Source organism: Doryrhamphus excisus, chromosome 20 (genome assembly GCF_030265055.1).
Source record: "Doryrhamphus excisus isolate RoL2022-K1 chromosome 20, RoL_Dexc_1.0, whole genome shotgun sequence".
Taxonomy (NCBI): Eukaryota; Metazoa; Chordata; class Actinopteri; order Syngnathiformes; family Syngnathidae; genus Doryrhamphus; species Doryrhamphus excisus.
Genome location: NC_080485.1, coordinates 1,103,572 through 1,129,380, shown reverse-complemented (window position 1 = coordinate 1,129,380; position 25,809 = coordinate 1,103,572). Strand labels below are relative to the sequence as shown.

Below are 25,809 nucleotides of genomic sequence, written 5' to 3'. Positions count from 1 at the left end.
TCATGCCATTCACATTTTTAACTTACCTTTTATACATTTTAAGAATTTTTGGCTATTGTGTTACTACCCCAACCTTCCATAAGTGGGTCAAAAATGACCCGGTCAGGTTGTTTTCTTGAAATATCTTCGTAATAAAATTTTTCTTATCATTTCATATTCCAGGTATTAATCAAAAAACGCGTTTTTGACATCATGCCATTCACATTTTTAACATTTTAAGAAATTTTTGTTACTACCCCAACCTTCCATAAGTGGGTCAAAAATGACCTGCATGCATTTTCTATGGAATCCAATAGGAACCTTTGATTCTTAGCAACTTATTAACTCCTAAATATAATACTAAATATCACATGAGTGATTATTTTTAACCAAAATGTCAAAATTGTCATAAAAAGGCATTGATTCTAGTATGGGTGATTTTTGACCCACTTATGAAAGATTGTAGGGTCCAGTCACTCGTGCATCTAAGAAGGTTAAGAAAGTCAGACGTCAGTGTCTGATGGCTGCTAGCTGGGCCGCTGCAGCCGCCCGCCCCAACAAATTCCCCCCCCCCCCCCCACGTCCACGCACCCTCATGCCTCATTAAGTGAGATAAAGCCTCGGTAACGCTGTTAGAATCCTACAAACGTATCTCCATTTACTGTGGGCCACGAGCCCTCCGTGACCAGATGCTTATCTGGGGGTGGCTGTCGCTTTAGCTAACTTCCACTTCCACTCAGCCAGGAAGGAGGAGGGCTTTTGGAATGGGGGTGGTGTCCACTCGGGGGGGGGATAGGTCCGGTCACGTGAGCGGTAATGGCGGCGGCGCTGGTCCCTTTCAGGCTGTCACAGTAAATCTGCCGTGTCACTTTGTAAATCATTAGGAAGGGCTAAAAGCCCCTCTATTGGATTGTGACGGGGGGGTTTGGGGACGGGGGGCGCGGGCGGCAGGTTTCCTTTGTGCCGACTTGACGACGATGACGATAATCAAGTTTGTTTCTGGCCATCCTGCTGAGAGGCTATAATTAGCTCCGTTTCTGTCGCTTCTTTGTCGGCTCCTCAAAGAAAGAGGAAGTGGGATGCGGGCGCGTTGTTTTTGCGGCGGGGGTCACGTGATCGGGAGACGTACAAATGGCTTCTGAGGCTCCAGTCGCTCTTTCTTCTTCTTCACACAGGATGAGTGTGTGTCGTGCAAATGTTCAGCGCTCCGCTTGTCGTTGTTGATATTCTTGTGGGAGATATTCGCTTTATTGACTCTTTTAGGCCGCTCTTATTCCCGTCGCTCATGGAAGCGGGAGTTCATGACTCTTCCCGCTTCTGAATGTGGGATTCAACGTTTCTCTCGTTGAACCGCAAGCACTCAAGCTGCACACTGACTTCTCTAAAGCAGAGGTGGGTCACAGTCGTCACATTTAAATATGTACAGTAAACCTCGGATATATCGGATTCAATTGTTCCCACTGGTTTTGTCCGATATAAGCCAAATCCGTTATATGCGTATACCGGAAAATGTCCGTTTTACGCATATATCGGATTTATATCCGGTATATGCGTAAATGGGATTTTATCCGTTATAAAAAGGCACTTCCTTGACTATGTTTCCAATGTACCTGAACGCGTCTTGTCACGATTCGGCGAATCGGAGCGCCACGATGCGGCCATCCGATATTCATTCATTCATTCATTCATTTTCTACCGCTTTTTCCTCACGAGGGTCGCGGGGGGTGCTGGAGCCTATCCCAGCTGTCTTTGGGCGAGAGGCGGGGTACACCCTGGACTGGTGGCCAACCAATCCCAGGGCACATATAGACAAACAACCATTCACACTCACATTCATACCTATGGACAATTTGGAGTGGCTAATTAACCTAGCATGTTTTTGGAATGTGGGAGGAAACCGGAGTACCCGGAGAAAACCCACGCATGCACGGGGAGAACATGCAAACTCCACACAGAGATGGCCGAGGGTGGAATTGAACCCTGGTCTCCTAGCTGTGAGGTCTGTGCGCTAACCACTAGACCGCCGTGCCGCCGCCATCCGATATATGCGAGGGAAATTTCATGGAAATGCATTGGAACGGGACTGGAGATTTTGTCCGAAATAGGCGAAATCCGTTTTAAAAAAATCCGATATATGCAATGAATTTTTATTGGAAATGCATTACAGAAAAATCGGTTCTTTTTTATCTGTCCGTTGTGAACGAATTTCCGATATATCCGAGTCCGATATATCCCAGGTTTACTGTAGTTACCTTTTTTTTTTACCAAACATTTTTGTCATTCGTTCATTCATTTTCTACCGCTGGGGGGTGCTGGAGCCTATCCCAGCTGTCTTCGAGCGAGAGAGGCGGGGTCCACCCTGGACTGGTGGCCAGCCAATCACAGGGCACATATAGACAAACAACCATTCACACTCACATTCATACCTATGGACAATTTGGAGTCGCTAATTAACCTAGCATGTTTTTGGAATGTGGGAGGAAACCGGAGTACCCGGAGAAATCCACACAGAGATGCCCCAGGGTGGAATTGAACTTGGGTCTCCTAGCTGTGAGACCTGTGCGCTAACCACTCGTCCACCGTGCAGCCTCAAAACATTTATTAAAAACATATTCAAGAGAGGTTATTTTTGATAAAGTCAATATGATGACAAACAAAAATGATGAATAACGGAAATGGTATCCGACCAGGAATCTGTGTGATTGGGGCGAGAGAGGCGGGGTCCACCCTGGACGGGTGGCCAGCCAATCACAGGGCACGTATAGACAAACAACCATTCACACTCACATTCATAGCAACCGGTCGCCGTGTGACAGAAACGAGATTGAATCTCGTCCCACTTGTGCGATCTGCTTCCTCTCCTCATCCTCATCCTCATCCTCGTCCTCGTCCTCATCCTCGTCTCCGCCCTCCCCCTTTTTTCTTCTTCTTCCTTTTTTCCGGAGTCTTTGGTGTGTGTGCCAGCAGCACGTCTGCAACCGAGCGCCAGGGCAGACATCTGTCTCACAGCGCCCCCCAGGTTTTGATCACAACCTCCAAACAGGGGGGGGGGGGGGGGTGGGAGGAATGGGGCACCCCAAAGAGGCACCCCCCCCTTTTCCTGTAGCTCGGCTTGGCGAGGTCCACCTCTTTGTTTTGGTCTTCTTAACTTTTCCTTGGCCTGGCCGTGCCGCATCTGTCATTGAGCAGCACGCCGTGTTGCATCAAAGCAAAGCTGGCTGACGTCCATGCCCCCCCCCCCCCCCCTCTCTATCCACCCCCCCCCCCCCAACAAACCTCACCTACTTTTTTCTTGTTGGGCTCCCAGGTGGTGCAGAGCGTCAGTTTAGTTGGGGCTGTTTGTCAGCGACGCGCACTCCATCTTGGAAGTGGCGACTTTGACAGTTAAACCGGATTTCTGCTGCGCCCGGGGGAGGGGGGTGGGGGGGGCGCCGCTGGTGACACACGGAGTGAAGGAGGGAGGGTGTCAGTTGTGGGAAGTAGTGGAAGTGCGGTTTGGCACGCTCCGGCCCCTGCCGGCTTTGACACCTACCGTACGCTCCTTGAGAGATTCATGGCGGGATATTGATCCTATGCAGCCCCCCCCCCCCCTCCCCACAAATTCTTTTGGTTGACCTTTTTTTTAATTTTTTTTTCCACCAGAATTTGTTACCCGTGTAAAAATAACAATCCTATTTTTGGAAGGTTAACTAAGAATTGATTATCATGATGATTTAATGTGAGGACTGCCCCCCCCCCCCCAAACAACATATCTGAAGAATAGGAAAACAACCCAAAGCTCCATGTCCTTGTGTGAAAAAGCCCCCCAAAGCTAATAAGTGGTCCCCCCCCCCCCCTCTTAGCAGCAACAACTGCAATCAAGCGTTTGTGCTAACTTGCAATGAGTCCTTTTAAGGTCATGCCACAGCATCTCATTAGGATTCAGGTCAGGACTTGGACTAGGTCACTCCAGGTCTTCATTTGGTTTTTCTTCAGCCCTTCAGAGGTGGACTTGCTGGTGTGTTTTGGGTTTTGGATCATGGTCCTGCTGCGCTGCCCGAGTTGCTTCAGCTGAAGGTCAGGAAAGGATGGCTGGATGTTCTCCTTCAGGGTTTTTTTTTTTTTTGCCAGACTGCGGAATTCATGCTTCCAGTTATATCCCAGCATGTCTTCCAGGTCCTGAAACAGCAGACCGTCACACTACCACCACCTTATTTTACCCTGCCTATGATGTTGTGATGCTACTTTTGTAATTCTCTGCACACATTACATGACTCTGCACACAAGATGGGGCAGAAATGGCTCTTATTTTGAAGGCCGTGTGTATGTTGTGTATGTTGGGAATGTCTGACATTGTAAAACGCTTGCTTACATGCTAGCCCAGGGGTGGGCAAACTACGGCCCGGGGGCCACATCCGGCCCGCCAAGTGTTTCAATATGGCCCGCCTGTTCTTTCCAAAGTATTTTATTTAAACTCAACATACAACCTGACATTGTGGCTTGGGCCAACGTTTTGATGGTTGAGGTAGCTGCTTTATCAATTTGGTTATTTGATGTGGTCTGTTGTGTACAAAATGCTCCTGGAAAAAGGAACACACGCACAATAGTAAAAATAATAATAATAATAACAATAATAATGTTGTTGTTAATAATAATATTACTATTATTATATTAATATTGTTGTTAATAATATTAATATAATAATAGTAATAATATTATTATTATTAAAAATAATAATAAACAATATTATTGTTATTATTAATATATAATAATAATATATTATATAATAATATAAATAATTATAATATATTATATTATATAGTTTAATGATAATAACATTACTATAACTAATAATAATAACAATAGTAATTCTAATAAAATAATAATAACAATAATAATAATACATTTAATATTTATTTAATAATACATGTTGTTGTTAATAATAATATTACTATTATTATATTAATATTGCTGTTAATAATATTAATATAATAATAGTAATATTATTATTATTATTATTATTATTAATAATAATAATAATAAACAATATTATTGTTATTATTATTATTAATATATAATAATAATATATTATATAATAATATACATAATAATTATAATATATTATATTATATAGTATAATGATAATAAAATAGTAGTAAAATAGTATATAAAATATACTATATATATATATATATAAAATACTATATACCACCAACCCCCCCCACCCCCCGGCAATTTTGTTAAATCAATGCGGCCCGCGAGTCAAAAAGTTTGCCCACCCCTGTTCTAGCCGCTATGCACAAGATGGTGAAAATACACACACACGTGCTAGCATGCTCTGCTAAACTAAGCTAGCGTCCATTGATGTTATGTAACAGGAGTTTTTCCCGCCAACTTTTGCAATGCTAACAACCAAACCAGGCTATGTAAACATGAGGCGACTAGGTTGTGCTATTATGCAGTATGATATGGTGGGTTATAAGTACTATCACAGTACTCCAAAAATAAACCCATTTGGATGAAAATCCAATAAAATGAATAAATAGCAGAGTATTGAAATAAATCAAAAAGCGTCCAAAGCCAATCAGCCGTCGTGTGAAACCAGTCCACGGCGCCACCACGGCAGCGGTCCTTTGGAGATAAAGTCGTGGACCCATCTGGCAAAGTCGGGGCCCGGGGAGTCGTCGGGCGGTACAGCGAGCGCCCGGAGTTGCTTTTGATTCCGCTCATCTCGTGTGAGGCGACGCTGAGTAAAAGGCTAGCATGTGTGCCTGTGTGCAGATTAGTCCCCTTCATGACGCCTGCTGCTGCACCCTCTCAAAAAAAAAAAAAAAAAAAAAATGCCTGTCTTAACATCTCAATCACTCGCTTTTAAATCCCCCGGAATGGAAATCAGGCCGAGATTAGATAACGGACAGCCGTTATTATTATTTGAAGGATAAGTGACCTGTGTCAGTTGGCAGGAGCTTCAGACCATCGCTTGTTCTCAATCAAAACGCTTTTTCATCCCCCTCCCTCCCAGCGTGGATAATGCTGGGAAAAGCAACATTTACATATGGACGTCCTGAACCGGAGATGTATAGCGGCTCTAACGTCTCCCGCCGAGCCCGTGACGGAGCAGACGTGGCTCCTTCGGCTTTACGTTGCGCCACTCGGCAAGTGTGCTGCCATCACGTGACGATACAAGGCGGCACTCGTGCAGCCTTCCTTACTTTGCTTGTGTTTGAAGTGGAATTGAACATTTTGTGTCCATAGCTTGAATGCGAATCATCTGGTTGGCTCCAAGAAGTGCTTTAGCGACTTCCTACTTATACGGTAATCCCTCCTTTACCACTTTAATGGCTTCCAGATCTGACCGTGATAAGTGAATTTATAAACAAATATAAAAAATATAGGATTTCCTGCAAATATAAGACAAATATTTTCATAGTTAGAGCTTCGAAAAACTTGTTTAAAACTCTGACTACAGGTGTTGACATTATTAGAGCTCTCTAGACACAAAATAACACCCCTATGGTCACGACTGTGATAGTTGAATTTCCACAAAATAGGATTTCTTACTTATAAGACAAATATTGTCATAGTTAGAGCTTCGAAAAACTTGTTTACAACTATCTGAATACAGGTTTTGACATATTAGAGCCCTCTAGACACGAAATAACACCTCTATGGTCACGACTGTGATAAGTGAATTTCCACAAAATAGGATTTCTTACTTTATAAGACAAATATTTTCATAGTTAGAGCTTCGAAAAACTTGTTTACAACTCTCTAAATACAGGTTGTGACATTATTAGAGCTTTCTAGACACAAAATAACACCCCTATGGTCACAACCGTGATAGTTGATTTTCCACAAAATATGATTTCTTACTTATAAGACAAATATTTTCATAGTTAGAGCTTCGAAAAACTTGTTTACAACTCTCTGAATACAGGTTTTGACATTATTAGAGCCCTCTAGACATGAAATAACACCCCTATGGTCACCTTTACACTCCTATTACCCAATATAGTAGATATAATATGAGGAAATATGACATGCGTCGCTTGCCATAATGCGTATATTAAATTATTAAAATAAATTACTAATAAAAACCAAGTATATTAAAGTAAATTGCTAATGTTAGCACCAAATATTTTCATAGTTAGAGCTTCGAAAAACTAGTTTACAACTCTCTGAATACAGGTTTTGACATTATTAGAGCCCTCTAGACACGAAATAACACCCCTATGTTCACCTTTACACTCCTATTACCCAATATAGTAGATATAATGTGAGGAAATATGACATGCGTCGCTTGCCATAACGCGTATATTAAATTATTAAAATAAATTGCTAATGTTAGCATGCTGTTTTTGACAGCCCTCTTTTCTTTTACAAAGCGGAGGGAATGCTTACGGACTGATGAGGAAGGAAGTGAGGGTCACCCCCGTCCATCCATCCATCCTCCTTGAAACGTTCCCATTAACCGGCATTGCCGGGGCTAAAATAGCTCGTGGACCACTTTAGCCATTTAGTGGCGTTATTATCCTAATTGGCGAAGGAGGGCGATGACAATCGAGTGGCGTGTTTGCATGCGTGGATCCTCCATCTTGGAGAGCGATGTGATACTTGAGGGCCTGGAGTGCGTTTTTTTTTTTTGTTGTTGATGGAAACGCCATTAAAGATTGAAAGCAGGACGAGGAGGAGAGTGGTTTAAGATCTCCAAGCTGCGGCGGCATCCATTATTAAAGCGCCGTCTTGGTGTTCAGGTGACACGTGAAATATGGCGCTGGATTGATATCTGTCATAAAAGCGGGAGATTAGCATCGGTTGTTTACCGTGACCGTCCTCCCTCGGGTGCGTGCGGTGCGCCATGTTGTGTATCGTTGAATGGCCGCAGCGGTTCACCCTCACACGGCACGCGTCACGGCGCGTTCGAGTGCGTGTCGAGTCCTCCGGAGCACGAGTGCTGATTTGAGCTGCGTGGAGACGAACTGACAGGCCTGCAGGGGTTTGTGTCATCGCCAAGGTTCCCGTCAGTCCGTGCGGAGGGAACTCTCTCTCGCCGTCCTCCATGAAGTCGTGGATGCCGTGCCTGGCGGCGGCGGGACGGCGGCCCTCTGCTCAAAACACCGGGGGGGGGGGGGGGTCAGGGGGCGGGTGTTGGATGCTCGCCTTCACCCAAGGTCGCCGCGGCGAGCCGGATAAGTACGACGTTGGATGGCGCCGTGCATTCACTGTTATGCCAATGGCATTGTTTTTTTTGCATTGCATTCAAATTTAGTGTTTGTAAGAGTATCAACACGGGCTGTCCAAAGTGCGGCTTGGGGGCCATTTTTGGCCTGTGGCTGTTTTTTTTCATTGGCACGTTCTAAAAAATTATATTAAAAAAACACAGCAAACCTTGAAAATTTGAAATAAAAAAAAAAAAATCAAAAATAATAATTTTACAATAATAAAGTCCAAATATTAACAGAACAAAGATGGCAATTTTATGAGAATAATGATGTAATATTATGAGGTAGAAATAGTGTCATTTTTGTAGCATAAAGTTGAAATATTGCAGAAAAAATACTTTTTAAGAAACAAACAAAATAAAGTTGTCAATTTTGTAAAGGGGAAAAAGTTATGTTACGAGAATAAAGTCAAAATATTACGGGAGTAAAATATAATAATATTATTATTATTAATATTATGATAATTAAATTTACTGGAAAAAAAATCCAGCAGAAATTGAGAAAATGTTTGAGAATAAAGTAAAAATACTGAGAGGGAAAAAAAGCTGCAATGTTTGGGGAATAAAATTAGAAGCTTATGAGGAATAATAATAATAATAATAATAATAATAATAATAATAATAATAATAATAATAATAATAATAATAATAATAATAATAATAATAATAATAATAATAATAATAATAATAATAATAATAATAATAATAATTTTAGCAGCATAGACTTAAAGAGACCTAAAGACAAAATTATTTTATTTTAGTTATTTTATTAACATGAGATAAAACAAACAAACTAAATTGTGAAATTAGGTTAAGAACAAAGTTGCAATAATCAGAAAATAAAAAACTAGCAAAAGTGGAAGGAAAAAGTAATAATATTATTAATATTAATAATAATATTAATATTATTTAATATTAATAATAACGCTGTCCCGCTCTTTTTATTGTGATGTTGTCGTATAGCATTTAATCTAATCTAATCTATTACGTTGAACAGTACTTCCTGTTGGGGGCGCACGCAGCTCATTAGCATTAAAGCTACAGACGCAATGCGCCATGTTGCTACATACTTTTAAACTGTCTAAATTCCAGCATCAAGGCTAGATTTCCGGTTCCACGGCTATTTTGAAGTGTTAAATTCCGTATTCAAAAGGTTGCCCATGTTGACGCGGACACGAGCTAGCATTAGCACCCACTCCCGCTACGAGCTAAGCAGGAAAGGGGAAGTGTCCTCGTCCTCGTCTGTGCTGACCATCTTGTGTCAACATCGCCGTGTTTACACGAGACGCTTCCTGTCAGCGGCAGGGCGCCGCGCTCGTACCTCGCCGTGATTCCACTTCCTGTTGGAGATTGGCACCAGTCATGGAGCGGCTTTTGAACCTTCTTCAACGGCGACGACGATACCGGGGGCGCTAACCTAAACGCTAAAGTTGACAGGCGGAGTCTGTTAAGGCAGACGAGCGACAACACGTTGCTAAGCGAGGAAAAGCGCACACACACGGCGATGACTGACTGGTCTTGTCTTTGCCGCCGTCTCCCTGTCCGTCCCGGCGCTGCAGAGCATCAGCGGGGTTATTAGAGGAGCACCATGGCCGCCGCTGATAAGGCCTCCGTGTGGCCGCCGCCGCTGACAGCGCCGCGCGTCTGCGTGGCGGGCCCCGGCCGGGGGATTACCGCCTGCTGCCGTTTGTGCTGATGCCTTGCTTTATGTTATCCTCTCCAGTCAGTCGCTTGTGCTGCATTTGAATAACTTGGCTGATGTTGGAGAAACGGAACTGCTTCGCGTGTCTACCTGCATACCAATGAAGGAGCTCATACATGGCCGCCGTCGCTAAGCTCATTCCCAGTTTTGCTTACATGGAACTTTTACTGTCAGGGCCATCTTTTCCAGGGAGGATTTTGGGGACACTTCGGTGTTTGCTCTAAATCTGACACGGATATTTTCAACCCCCCCCCCCCCCCCCCCCCCCCCCGCCCCCCACCTTCTGATGTTTGAAAAAAGCATCTCAGTCTATAAGTGCGGAGATGCGTTCACGGTCACCCTCAGCCTTCCTGTTATGGACTATTCAAGGCTTCCGGACCGGAGGATCTACCAAATTGTTAAATCTCTGATTCAGGAGAAGTGAGGTTTTTGGCTTTGGGCTGTGTTCGATGCCGCATACTTACCTACTACTCAAGCTAACTCTTTGAGTATGCAGTGTGTACACACTGAAGTTCCCGGATGTATACTGCATTGGCCGGAAATGTTGAGGATGTGTCATCAGCTTACTACTCGCACTCAAATTACCCAGGATGCAATGCGACATGACGTCACCGCGATAAAAACAAAAAAAAACGTTGGCTAAACATTGAGCAGCAGGATGGACCAAACGGTGGTGTCAAACAGGATATACTACGTATTGCCACTTTGTTTGCTTTTTTTTTCCATTTTCAAAGTAAAAGCACTGATTTATCACTATGGTTTTTTGCATGAGAAAATTAAGGGGTGTTTTATTTTGTGAAAATAACCGGAAGTGTGTCGCTCACTTTGGCTAAATTTTGCAGAATTCTTTACAACGAAATTGTAAATGGTCGTATTTGGACAAATAAATGGCACACCCGGTCTAAACGGTCACTTTCTCGCCTGATTTGACAAAAACTTGTCAACTCTCTGAATACAGGTTTTGGCATTATTAGAGCTCTCTAGACACAAAATAACACCCCTATGGTCACGACCGTGATAAGTGAATTTCCACAAAATAGGATTTCTTACTTATAAGACAAATATTTTCATAGTTATAGCTTTGCAAAACTTGTTTACAACTCTCTCAATGCAGGTTTTGACATTAGAGCTTTCTAGACACAAAATAACACCCCTATGGTCACAACCGTGATAAGTAAATTTCCACAAAATAGGATTTCTTACTTATAAGACTAATATTTTCATAGTTACAGCTTCGAAAAACTCATTTACAACTCTCTGAATACAGGTTTTGACATTAGCAGAGCTCTCTAGACACAAAATAACACCCCTATGGTCACGACCGTGATAGTTGAATTTCCACAAAATAGGATTTCTTACTTATAAGACAAATATTTTCATAGTTACAGCTTCGAAAAACTTATTTACAACTCTCTGAATACAGGTTTTGATATTATTAGAGCTTTCTAGACACAAAATAACACCCCTATGTTCATGACCGTGATAAGTGAATTTCCACAAAATAGGATTTTTTACTTATAAGACAAATATTTTCATAGTTAGAGCTTCGAAAAACTTATTTACAACTCTCTGATTACAGGTTTTGACATTAGTAGAGCTCTCTAGACACAAAATAACACCCCTATGGTCACGACTGTGATAAGTGAATTTCCACAAAATAGGATTTCTTACTTTATAAGACAAATATTTTTATAGTTAGAGCTTCGAAAAACTTGTTTACAACTCTCTGAATACAGGTTTTGATATTATTAGAGCTTTCTAGACACAAAATAACACCCCTATGGTCATGACCGTGATAAGTGAATTTCCACAAAATAGGATTTTTTACTTATAAGACAAATATTTTCATAGTTAGAGCTTTGAAAAACTTGTTTACAACTCTCTGAATACAGGTTTTGACATTAGTAGAGCTCTCTAGACACGAAATAACACCCCTATGGTCACGACCATGATCGTTGAATTTCCACGAAATAGGATTTCTTGATTATAAGACAAATATTTTTATAGTTAGAGCTTCGAAAAACTTGTTTACAACTCTCTGAATACAGGTTTTGACATTATTAGAGCTCTCTAGACACGAAATAACACCCCTATGGTCACAACCGTGATAAGTAAATTCCCACAAAATAGGATTTCTTACTTATAAGACAAATATTTTTATAGTTAGAGCTTCGAAAAACTTGTTTACAACTCTCTGAATACAGGTTTTGACATTATTAGAGCTCTCTAGACACAAAATAACACCCCTATGGTCACGACTGTGATAAGTGAATTTCCACAAAATAGGATTTCTTACTTATAAGACAAATATTTTTATAGTTAGAGCTTCGAGAAACTTGTTTACAACTCTCTGAATACAGGTTTTGATATTATTAGAGCTCTCTAGACACAAAATAACACCCCTATGGTCACGACCGTGATAGTTGAATTTCCACAAAATAGGATTTCTTAATTGTAAGACAAATATTTTCATAGTTAGAGCTTTGAAAAACTTGTTTACAACTCTCTGAATACAGGTTTTGATATTATTAGAGCTCTCTAGACACAAAATAACACCCCTATGGTCACGACCGTGATAAGTGAATTTCCACAAAATAGGATTTCTTACTTTATAAGACAAATATTTTTATAGTTAGAGCTTCGAATATCTTGTTTACAACTCTCTGAATACGGGTTTTGACATTATTAGAGCTCTCTAGACACGAAGTAACACCCCTATGGTCACGACCATGATCGTTGAATTTCCACAAAATAGGATTTCTTGATTATAAGACAAATATTTTTATAGTTAGAGCTTTGAAAAACTTTTTTACAACTCTCTGAATACAGGTTTTGACATTATTAGAGCTCTCTAGACACAAAATAGCACCCCTATGGTCACAACCGTGATAAGTGAATTTCCACAAAATAGGATTTCTTACTTATAAGACAAATATTTTTATAGTTAGAGCTTCGAAAAACTTGTTTACAACTCTCTGAATACAGGTTTTGACATTATTAGAGCTTTCTAGACACAAAATAACACCCCTATGGTCACGACCGTGATCGTTGAATTTCCACAAAATAGGATTTCTTACTTATAAGACAAATATTTTCATAGTTAGAGCTTTTGTGATGTCAGGTCAGCTTCATCTGTTCTCAGGTGTTATGCCCCCCGTCCCCCGCCCCCATCCCCCAAAAGCATGATTACATTCTTGTACTATTCCAGCCCCTCCTTCAAAACAAGGACGCTTGCCATCTCGCTCCCTTTCAAGTGGCCTTTGAAGATGTAATCTGGGAAAACACTGACACATCTCCGGGATTATCTTAAATGTCTTCAGTATGTCAACAAGAGCCGATCCCTGTTAGTCAGCCGCTTGGCCCAGGGAAGTGGAGTCGCGGTCGCTGAGATGATGAGTTTCACCTCGAGTCCGAACTCTTTGCACCGTGGACTTGTTTTCCTGCCATTGTTGAGCCATGGAAGTTTTCACTGTGTTACATTGTGTTACATTGTGTTACATTGTGTTATATTGTGTTACATTGTTTCTTGTATGTAAACATAATACTTCTCCATCCGAGGCACTTTTTGGAATGTGTGACATTATTTACATTAGAAATGTACATTATTCCCAAAGGGAACGGCTTCAGTTTTTGTATTTTGGAGCTTTTTTTTTTAGACAAAAGAATAATAAAAAGAGTGGGAATGCTGTACTTTCCCGGTCCTTGTCCCGTGCTACGTTGTTTTATGGCTTCATAAATCAATTAGAAATATCATTTTGGTCTGAGAAGTAGCTAGCGCGTGCCGCGTCGTGGGAGAATCCGCTACATGCTGGACATTGGCCGCGACTGTGGCGACTATCATCCGGATGAATATGCTATTCTAACGTCTACTCGGAATTTTGGTATTCCTAAGTATGAGTCAAAGAAATCCGACTATTATTGTTTATGCAGGATAATTCATCAGCCAATCATCATCCGGCTAAATGTGTTATCGTGACAGGCCTCGTCATTCCAGGTATCATTCGGGTCTAAGATCCGACTTCCTGCAAACAGACTGGGACCTGTCCCGGCGTTCCCACACACGCTGCGATAAGAAGGGAAACAAGCGGGCTTTGTCATCACGTCGGTGCAACACACCGTTATCGGAATTATCTGCCGAGTGACGGCGTTGATTCCTCTCCTTTCCTTGTGTGACCCCCCCCCCCTTTCTGGTTTCTTCCTGCTTTCAAGCCAGGCTGCAGGCCAAAAGGCCAAATATTGTTTTTGGTGCGATCCGGCTTTGAGATCCATGTCGGACTTGCGTCAGTGTGTACGTGCAGGCGAGTGACGCCTCCCCTTTTCTCCTTTCAAACAAATCTTTGTTTTTTTTTTTTAACACAAATCCAAATGAGCAGCGAGGAAACATCGAGATGAGATGGTATCACGGAGCAGTCAAGGAGGTGGGACGTGTTTGTTTGGTATTCCTGGACTAATTTCCTCCTGATAAGAATCTTCCAGCTCCTGGTGAAGTGTTTTATCTGCGCAAGAGGGAAATGGCTCCTGTGGCTTGCAGAGACAATCGATTTCAGACACGGGGGGGGTTGCTGTAAATCACACTTTCTGCTTTGTAGAAGTTTTCTATTTGCATGGAGCTAATCAATGACACGTATTAACCAGGCTCCCTCCAGCCTGGCTGGACTTTTGCCTTTTTTTTTTTTTGCTTTTCCTCTCCAGACGCTTTGCTCTCCCGCCTAACATCATCAACTGGTGTTGGCCGTGTCGGGGGGCATTGATTTTTACTGCTCTGCCCCCCCCTGCCCCTTCGCTCCCTTTCTCTGGTTTAACAGTTGATGAGTAGTTGTGTTAAGACGCCAAGGGACAGCCCCGCCCGCTTTAAGGAGATGAGGTCGGCTTTTATAGCCCTTTCTCCTCCGAGAACGATGAGGCGTGTACGTTATGTGCGCGGGAACCGGGATTCACACCAGCGAGCGGCGGTAAATGTGTTTTTACAGCCGGCAAGCTTGCGTTTTGACATCTTCTGTCCCGTATTTCCTCACGCCGCCCTCTTGTACTCGTACGGTACTACTCGGTAGTATGGATAGCGTTATGGATATGACATCACGCGATGGATGGAAAAGTGGAGCCAACGACTCAAAAACAACATTTTCTTTGGTCGCTGCTGTTTTGGGTAGCAATGGACCTTCTTGAATGTCATTCCAGTTACCGTGGCTTTAGGTTTGCTGATAAGGAGAGAAAACAGGGCAATACCAGAGGACCACTATTAGAGGAATTATGGTATTTCGACTGGAAATCAGACTTCTTTCAGAAGCTGGTCAGCCTTCCCTCATAATTATGGTGCACCCCTACTAGAAGTAATACGGTACCCCATGGCAGAAGCTGGTCAGCCTTCCCTCAAATCAGTCTGATAATTATGGTGCACCTCTACTAGAAGCAGTACGGTACCCCATGGCAGAAGCTGGTCAGCCTTCCCTCATATCAGTCTGATAATTATGGTGCACCTTTACTAGAAGCAGTACGGTACCTCATGGCAGAAGCTGGTCAGCCTTCCCTCATAATTATGGTGCACCCCTACTAGAAGTAATACGGTACCCCATGGCAGAAGTTGGTCAGCCTTCCCTCAAATCAGTCTGATAATTATGGTGCACCTTTACTAGAAGCAGTACGGTACCTCATGGCAGAAGCTGGTCAGCCTTCCCTTATAATTATGGTGCACCCCTACTAGAAGCAGTAAGGTACCTCATGGCAGAAGCTGGTCAGCCTTCCCTCATAATTATGGTGCACCCCTACTATAAGCAGTATGGTACCCCATGGCAGAAGCTGGTCAGCCTTCTCTTATAATTATGGTGCACCCCTACTAGAAGCAGTACGGTACCTCATGGCAGAAGCTGGTCAGCCTTCCCTTATAATTATGGTGCACCCCTACTATAAGCAGTATGGTACCCCATGGCAGAAGCTGGTCAGCCTTCTCTTATAATTATGGTGCACCCCTACTAGAAGCAGTAAGGTACCTCATGGCAGAAGCTGGTCAGCCTTCCCTCATAATTATGGTGCACCTCTACTATAAGCAGTACGGTACCTCATGGCAGAAGCTGGTCAGCCTTCTCTTATAATTATGGTGCACCCATACTAGAAGCAGTATGGTACCTCATAGCAGAAGCTGGTCAGCCTTCCCTCATAATTATGCTGCACCCCTACTATAAGCAGTATGGTACCTCATGGCAGAAGCTGGTTAGCCTTCCCTTTATAATTATGGTGCACCACTACTATAAGCAGTACGGTACTCCATGGCAGAAACTGGTCAGCCTTCCCTTATAATTATGGTGCACCCCTACTAGAAGCAGTACGGTACCTCATGGCAGAAGCTGGTCAGCCATCTCTCATATCAGTCTGATAATTATGGTGCACCCCTACTGGAAGCAGTATGGTACCTCATGGCAGAACCTGGTCAGCCTTCCCTCATAATTATGGTGCACCTCTACTATAAGCAGTACGGTACCTCATGGCAGAAGCTGGTCAGCCTTCCCTCATAATTATGGTGCACCTCTACTATAAGCAGTACGGTACCTCATGGCAGAAGCTGGTCAGCCTTCCCTCATAACTATGGTGCGCCCCTATTATAAGCATTACGGTACCTCATGGCAGAAGCTGGTCAGCCTTCCCTTATAATTATGGTGCACTCCTACTAGAAGCAATACGGTACCTCATGGCAGAAGCTGGTCAGCCTTCCTTCATAATTAAGGTGCACTCCTACTAGAAGCAGTATGGCACCTCATGGCAGAACCTGGTCAGCCTTCCCTCATAATTATGGTGCACCCCTACTATAAGCAATACGGTACCTCATGGCAGAACAGTGCATACAGTGCATCATCTCGCTATTCAACGTGTACATTGTCCTCCTTTACTGCATCTGAATATCTAGTACCCTGAAGTGAACGATCCCCAGTAAATATCAATATAATGAGTGTATTTGAGAAGAGAATAGCGTTAGCGTATATTCCAAGTTCTCCTTCAGCGCTCTCATTCTGAAGAGGGTCCAGCGGTGCATGTTATAGGCGGGTAATATCAGCCTTAATAGGCTTATGTGTCAGCGCTGTATGCAGCATAGACGCCCGTAAATCACATTTGTCTGCCACACCTGCTCGCCTCCTCCTATTTATGCCCCCCCCCCACCCCCCGACCCCCCTTACGCCCTCGTCCTTTTGGAAGCGCTCCAAAACCAAACCTTCCTTCCCTCAACGCGGCCCCTTCCCCCCCTGGAAATGGGTGAGGGGAAACGAGATACTGTGTCATTGTACTACTTACTTTCTAGCAACTCACTCCATAGCAGTACTGTCAGTAGTAGTAGTACGTTATGGAATATACTGCTTGGTACTGATAGTTCTATAGTAAGTCAAAAACAGAACAGGACATGATCTTACCACTAATATACACATGGGTTACAGCCAATAAAGTAGACTATAGTACACTGTACATACTCTAAGTATACAATACTGTACCATTTTTTAAAAGCAGCTGAGTGGGGAAAAATATTATAATTAATGAAGAAATGTATATATCTTTTTGTACCATGCCCTACTCAATTATTCCCTGATACAGCTGCCAAAGAAATACAAAACCTGTACGGCCTTGCGTGGGAACTTAAGCTTTGGGACTCCAGCTACACACAGCGAGAGCCATAAAACATGGCAGAAACAAGAGCACAAATGAAGAATGAGATGCCGTAGTTCACCATCATATCCAATTCCTTTTTATTCTCTTCTAAACTTAGCAATATAAATATTATAATTAATAATTATTATTTTTATTAAAATTATCATAAATATTTGTATGAGCAGAAAAATCTGCAAAAATAAAAATAAGAGTGAAAAAATATTTATAGGTAAAATTTGTACAAATATATAATTATATCAATATTATTGCTATTATTTTATGTATTTTATTCTGTTTTAATTATATACTATATATATATTGATATAATTCTCATGATATATAATGTAATATTTTTTTTATGTGCATGGCGTTGATGCTGACGTATCGGATGACGTTTCAGCATTGGCCAATCTATCCAGGCCAGCGTGCTCATCCATGAATGACGTTATACGTACGTACAGTAGAGCAAATATCGTAGTACTGGAGTTGGACGAGACCCGTACGATGGCGGTGGCGTCATGGACGCAGGATGAGGCTGACTGAGCGTCGGGCTGTTGGTAACCTTTAGGAAGGGCGTAGTGCCTGCACGTGAGCAGGGAGGGAGGAACAGTATACTGTATGTACTGTATATACTGTATATACTGTATACTGTACACAGGCAGCAGCACGCATACATAGAGTACATATTTATGTCAGTGTGACGGCGGGCGCATCGGAGAGAGGGACCGTGACGGTGTGCAAGTCCCCGGTGGCGTCCTGACATCCATTTTTCAGGCCGTTTGTGTCGTCCTTTTCATTCCGTAAAAGACCTTTAACAGCCTTTTTTCCATCTTCTCCTCCAGGACGCCACTTGAGGAAGGAAGGGGGTCAGCGAGGGACCACGCGTGAGGAACACATGAGGGGGGCGGGCTAGGGGGGTGCAGCGACCACACCGCCAAGCACCACCACCACCACCACCACCGCCGCCGCCACCGCTCCCAAGGTCAGAGTTCACGCAAGCTTCTTATACAGCGGGGGTTTGTGCACACTCTCTTCTTCCCTCCTTTTCTTCCTTTTTCGCCTTGGCTGCCCCCCCCCCCCCCTCCGTGTAACTCTTTGAGCAGAATTGGCACGCAAAGGCAAAGTGAGGGAGCAATGTGGCTGCTTTTGATTGGACCCTCCTGGGCTGCCAGCCGGGGAGGGACTGAGCAGCTGCTGTTTATGAGGAGCAGTGCAGGATCCTGTTGGGGGGGGGGGGGGGAAAGGAAAAGAAAAACCCGGCCAGTCCCCGCCGACCGGCCCCCACACACACGTTCATGCGTTGAACTGCTTGCTCCGACTCAAGAGTCGCTTTGGGGATTCATATTTGGGTGAAGGAGGGAAAAGCATGAATTCATAACATCCTTCATGAGGAGACCACGCCCCCTTCATATCAACGTTATACTTTCCTGTCGTTCACGTCTTCTGGTCCCAAAATGGGGGTGGTGCTTGTCTCCTATTGGTGGAAAAAACGGATGTGTAACCGTAATGAGTGCAGTACTCACTGCCACCAGTAGAGGTGCTGTTGGGTCCGTGTGGACGATTAACTCTCATAGGAAGGAGAAGGAGGTGCCAATCAGTACCTGCAGGGGGGGCGGGGCAGTCACGGGATAATTTATAGCCATCACTCAACACCCACCTTGCATTTGAGACAAGATTTCTAGAAAAATATCAAACATATTTATGTATATTACGTACTATATACTATCCAGTATATCCCACCATAAACAACAATAACAAGACATCAAAAGTTGTTTTTTTTTTTTTTTAGATGCAAACCGTTTTTTAAAAAGCCAAAATTGCCTAATTGTTACTTTTTAAAATAAGTTAGAAATATTTTTGTACTTTTTATTGATGTTTCCTCCTCATGGTACATTCCCATACCTGCATCCTTATTCTCTAGCAGTATTCTTCTCAATGCCACAGCGGCGTGGAAACAGGAGTTCACAACATTCACAGGGATTCTCCCACCACCTTGACAATATCGTTTTCAACTGATGGTTTCCTATCGTCGAACACGGAGCCTTGTGTGATAATAGACAGTGATAAGTTATATTTTGGACATAAATAGTAGACGCCCAAAGACGCTCCAATTTAATGTATTAAAAATAATTAAAATATTTTAAATAAAAAATAAAATATAAAAAAATATTAAAAAATAAAATATTTTAAATATTAAAAAATAAAATATTTAAAAATATTAAAAAATAAAATATTTTAAATATTAAAAAATAAAATATTTAAAAATATTAAAAATATATATATAAAAATATAATTTTCCTAATTTTTCCAAAAATAAATTTCCCAAAATCCCAAAAAAAACCCTAGGATGAAAAGGTGTGAACGCATCTTTCATTCCTACCATTCCTACCAAAAGCGGCCACATGAGTTTATCTTCTGCTTCACGACGCCATCCTCCATGACGCTATCCGTGGTGCTTGCTGCCATGTTGCTTTTGCCTCACCTGCAGTCGGCTTGGCTAGCAGGGATTAAGGGTGAGGATTGAGGCGCCGGTGCTGGATGGGCGGGTGCCATCCAGGCTACAAATAAATAAATAAAAGAGCTGGTTAATCTTCCTAGGTGTGTGTGTGTGTGTGTGTGTGTGTGTGTGTGTGTGTGTACTGAGCAGGGCCATCACCACTACCACACGGGAAACATCTGCCTCACACACACACACACACACACACACACGAGGAGCAGGGATCAGCCAAAGCGATTAGCACACGGACGTCAGAGCATAGAAAGCGAGCGGTTTAACACACACTGCAGAGAGAGAGAGAGAGAGAGAGAGAGAGAGAGAGAGAGAGAAAGAGAGAGAGAGATGCTGAAAGTCCAGGAAGTTTTCCTTTTGCGGCGTATGGACTATCATACCATCACATGAAGATCTTAGCTCCAAGACAAGAGTGCAGCATCCACAACATCCCGGGCTGAGTCATGTGGATGGGCGGGATTAGTTGTTGGCGACGTCCCGTCACGGCTGCAAACGCGCCTGAGCGGCATCGGCATAGCGTGTCGACTGTCGGTGCGAGAACATTGCGCCGCTTGTGGAGCTCTTGTGTGTTTGTTTGCGCCTTGACCCCACGACACTGGAGAAAATCCGGCAGAAAATGCCACGGTTGCCCCTTTTTTAGACGTTTAAACATCCTCGGAAGGAAAGTGGCGGGCCGGGAGGCTGCGGGGAGGTCATCGGGGTGACTTCTCTGCCGCATTGATCCATCACTTTGCCCGTAGGATAATGTCATCACGGCCCCGTGGCAAGTATCATTACGTTATATAATCCATAGACGGACACGTGAGGCCGTTTGTTGATGCGTGGCTTCCTGCGGGCACCACACTTCCTGGTGCAGCCAGCAGAGGCGCTGTTGATCGCTAATTCAGCTGCTGTCTGAAGAAGAAGAAGAATGGGACGTGGAACTCCATTTTGTACTTTTTAAGCAGAAAGTAACTCTCCTATCCCGTTAAGGGGACCTATAGCCACGTTTTCCGAAAAGCAATAGTATACATGGAAAGGAATATTCCAATCGCTATAATCAACCAGAAAAGTCAATGGGGCATGCCCAGTAAAACGTAAACGCCAACATCACGTGATACAGACTTCTTCGAGTTCTTTCCGTTTTAGCAAATAACCCGAATGGAATTGGAATATTTAGGTCAGGGGTGGGCAAACTTTTTGACTCGCGGGCCGCATTAATTTAACAAAATTGACGGGGGGGGGGATTATGTAGTATTTTACACGTAACAGTCCATTTTTACACCTATATTTTTACACATATTTTACATGTAAAAGTGTCATGCAATCTGCTATATGTGCACTTTGAAATCATTTATTTGATGTAAAGTGTGTTTCTCAATGTATTATTATTATTATTATTTTTATTAGAATTATTATTATTATTAGTTATATTAATGTTATTATATTATTATTATTATTTTGTTATATTAATAATATTACTAGCATTATTATATTAATATTATTAACAACAATATTAATATAATAGTAGTATTACTATCATTATTTGTATTACTATTATTGTGCTTGTGCTCCTTTTTCCAGGAGTATTTTGTAATATTACTACCATTATTATATTAATATTATTAACAACAATATTAATATAATAGTAGTATTATTATCATTATTTGTATTACTATTATTGTGCTTGTGCTCCTTTTTCCAGGAGTATTTTGTAATATTACTACCATTATTATATTAATATTATTAACAACAATATTAATATAATAGTAGTATTATTATCATTATTGACAACATTATTATTATTATAATTATTATTATTATTATTATTATTATGTGCTTGTGTCCCTTTTTACAGGAGCATTTTGTAACAGACCACATCAAATAACGAAATTGATAAAGCAGCTACCTCAACCATCAAAAAATTGGCCCAAGCCACGATGCCAGGTTGTATGTTGAGTTCAAATGAAATATTTGGAAAAAACAGGCGGGCCATATTGAAACACTTGGCGGGCCGGATGTGGCCCCCGGGCCGTAGTTTGCCCACCCCTGATTTAGGTCCATGTATACGTGGCTAATGATGCTAATTTTTGGGCCCTTTGTATTGAGTTTTGTATTGGACTCCTGTAGAGCAGCTACACACAATAACTGGCACAAAGCTTTCTAGTTCTTTCAGAATCTGCACCTATTCAGTTGTATTTCTTTGGATGGTGTGGTTCCCGCAAAAACGGTCTGTTTTAATGTGTTCCGCCCAAGCACGCCCACTCCGCCGTGGTTGGGCACACTCGCCGCTAGCTGCGAACGGTATTAACGTTGATGATAAACAGCGATGTATCTTTTTTATGTGAAGTTGGTTCCGTGTGTGGAGAACGTCTATTTACATCTAAGATGAAAAAGAAATAATATCTCGTATTTTTTTCGTATTAAAACACAACATGATGAAAATATATTAATCCAGACCGAGTCGCACACTAGCTAACCCCTGCTAGCTTCTATTCCCGCTCCGGACGAGGAGATTGAGCCATCGTTTGTGACCATTTCAACCTCATCCATCGTTCTTCCAGTCTCCATTTGTGACCGTTCCTCTTGGCCCGGGCTTTTCTTGCTGCCATTTTCTTTGTTTACCTCGGAAGAAAAGGTAAACAGTCTTTGGAAATGAGAATCAGCCCTTGCATCAGCGGCTTCTTTTCTCCCGTGTGTGATTTTCCTCAGGTAAATGGATGTCTGTGGACTTATCTAAACGGCGGGGTTGGATCTCGGCGGTCTCAATGATAGAATTAGGCCAAAAAACAAGCATCATTCTTCAAGGAATTCCACCCCGGGGCTCCGCAGCTTAGACGACTTTGCGCTGGCGAAGACGATATTTTTATCCTGGCTGATATTCATTGTGGTTATCGTCGTCTGGCAGAGCGTTTCTCGCAAGGAGCGTTTCTCGCTGGCCGCCTCACAGAGCTTTAGAAAATGGAGAGAGTGGGAGGATGAGAGAGAACATTGTATTCTCTCTTCTCTCTCCCAGCTTAGGAACGCCAGCGGAACAGGTTGTGTGAGGATATCTGCAACGGGGAACGATGTCCCACTCTGCCTGGGGGCCACCTTTTACCCCCGCCGACCGGGACCGGGCCGCTGCAGCATGTTAGCGCTTTGCTCCTGCGTCATGTTCTCGTCGGCAGGGATTTGTTTACCTTTCGGGGTAATGATGTGGAGTGCATGGGAAAGCGGGAAGGAACAGGAACAGTTAAATTGCAGTAGTTTGGTTTGTAATGCTATATAATACCTGCCCCCACTTTTTCCATGTATGGGGATGTGTGTGTGTGTGGGGGGGGGGCTAAAAACCCCTGATATTTTATATTATTTATATATAAAATATTATTTTATTAATATTATTATTTATTTATATATATATATATTTATTTTTATTAAATATTTTATTTTATTTATTTTTATTTTAAAATTATTTTATTTTATTTATTTTTATTTTAAAATTATTTTATTATTTCTTTTATTATTTATAAATTTATTTATAATACTAGCCCCCACTTTTTCCATGTATGGGGATGTGTGTGTGTGGGGGGGAGGTAAAAAACCCTGATATTTTATATTATTTATATATAAAATATTATTTTATTTATATTATTATTTATATATATATTTATTTATTTGTATAAAATATTTTATTTTCTTTATTTTTATTTTAAAATTATTTTATTTATTTTATTATTTATAAATTTATTTATAATACTAGCCCCCACTTTTTCCATGTATGGGTGTGTGTGGGGGGGGGGGCTAAAAAAACCCTGATATTTTATATTATTTATATATATTTATAAAATATTTTAATTATAATATTATTTATATTATATTTATAAAATATATTATTTTATAAAATATTTTATTGTATAAAATATTTTATGTTATTTATTTTAAATATTTATTTTATTATATCATTTTTTAGATATTATATATATTATAATTTATATTCTTATTATATTCATATTTCCAAACAAGCAAAAGTGAAACTTAAATGCAGCAGAGCTTTGGTTAGCATATGTCATGTTTCAGCTGGGTGCTGTGTATTGTGTCTGGTGGGGGGGGCACGGGATGAGACGACGCGTGAGATCGTGTCCATGAGAATGAGACTAGATTTTAAAATCATCAAACTTTATTTAACGATTGTCTTTGCAATCGCCTTTTTCCCTCCTAATTTCTACGACGTTACCTTGCATTGCTCCTCACGTAGCTCCCTTGCTGACCCCCCCACCCCCCCCAAGACATGAGGAAAACAGACATGCACGCCTAATCCCCCCCCCCAAAAAAAGCAGGATTGTACTGTGTTTCCACAGACACGAGCATAATCCGCTCCAACGCCGCCATCTTTGTGTTATCCATCAGCGCCGCTCCGCCGGGCGTCGTCAATTAGCGGCAGGAAAACAACATTAGAGGCCTGAATGGGGTGCCGAGTGGCGGCAGGCCTGACGTGCTCGTGTTATACGATTACACAACCTGTTGGCCGTCCGCCTGTCAAGTGTCTGGCGGCGCTGATGAATGGCGGTAATACGCAGCCGTGCATCGCAACACGCCACGCCGCTCGCTCATTAATGGCTTCTCATAATGCCCGGGACGTTCCTCCAATGCCGTGCGGGAAACACCAAGCTGCCGAGGGAGAGAGAGAGAGGGAGAGAGAGTCGAAGCGTCAGGGTGAGAAATGGCGGTCATGAATGCTGCGTTTCCGTTGTGCCATTCAAGGCGGGAAGCAGCAGGAACACGGCGCCGTGGTTTGAATCCTTTCCAGAAGACGGTCGCACGTAACTCCGACAGACACGAGCGTGCACAGAAACGTAGGAATTATTGTTTCGGAAAGCGCATCCCATATGTTCTCCTATTAGAGGCCTCCTTGTCCATCTGTGGCCTATTTGCATAGATTACCGAGCACGTGGCGGCGAAGCCAGCCCGCGCCAGCATCACAATAGGCCGCGCCGTCAGACGGGTACCCGTCGGAAGCCGAGCTTGATTGCTCTTTCTTGCCGGCTGAATCGGGACCCCCGGCTATTCAGGACCCTCCAAACTCCTCCACGTCGGGCTCTTAACAAACAGATGCGCTCCTCGCCGAGACGGCGCTCAGAGAGCTTTTAGAGGGCTGCAAATTGTTTTCAACGACGAGAGCGGCAAGTGGCGGCGGCGGCGGCGAGCAGCGCCCGTTTCTTCTGAAGGAGTGGAAGCCTTTATTGGATTTCACCAGCTTTCTCTTCAGCGTCATTTAGCGCAATCGCACCAAAAAAAACGTACCTTTTGAGGGCGAAGAATGATCCGCTGTGATTGGCACTTTCAGAAGAGAATGAATTGCTAATGGGGGGGGGTGGGGGGGGGGGGTGTCAGAAGATCTAACCAGCTTAAAACGTGACACAATTAGAAATACAAATATCTCATGGGACCATAAATAAATTCATCATAAATGAAGAACAGGAAGAGGTGCGTTTGTTTCGCCCTTCTGTCAGTCTTACAGTCGCTTTGTGTCGGTGGGTGAAGGCGGGGATGCTAGCGTACACACAGAGTGTACAAGAGTGGAGCATAGAAATCAAATGGTCATATTTGGGTTCCCTCCACCACAGCAAGACGTACTGCTGCGGCTAAGTGCTAATGAGACCGCTAACGCCGCTCCATCGGCTATCAGTGATGTCATTTCCATCATCATCATCACATGCAATTTTGGCAAAAATTTGAATTTTTATGCTAAATATTTGTAATCATCAAAATTATGTGTAAGTCACGGTAAAGGTTATATACTTATATACTTATATACGTGGAAACACGCTC

At 42.4% G+C, this 25,809-nt stretch overlaps 1 protein-coding gene across 4 annotated transcripts in view; it reads left to right on the top strand.

Annotated features, from left to right (window-relative positions):
• The window catches only part of LOC131108274 (zinc finger MIZ domain-containing protein 1-like), a 111,382-nt gene that overhangs the window by 13,173 nt on the left and 72,400 nt on the right, over positions 1 to 25,809 (top strand). For all 4 annotated transcript variants that reach the window (XM_058059198.1, XM_058059196.1, XM_058059195.1 and 1 more), the window contains exon 2: positions 18,353 to 18,492. The gene's annotated coding sequence lies outside the window, so the exon portion shown is untranslated. The remainder of the gene's footprint in view (positions 1 to 18,352; positions 18,493 to 25,809) is intronic.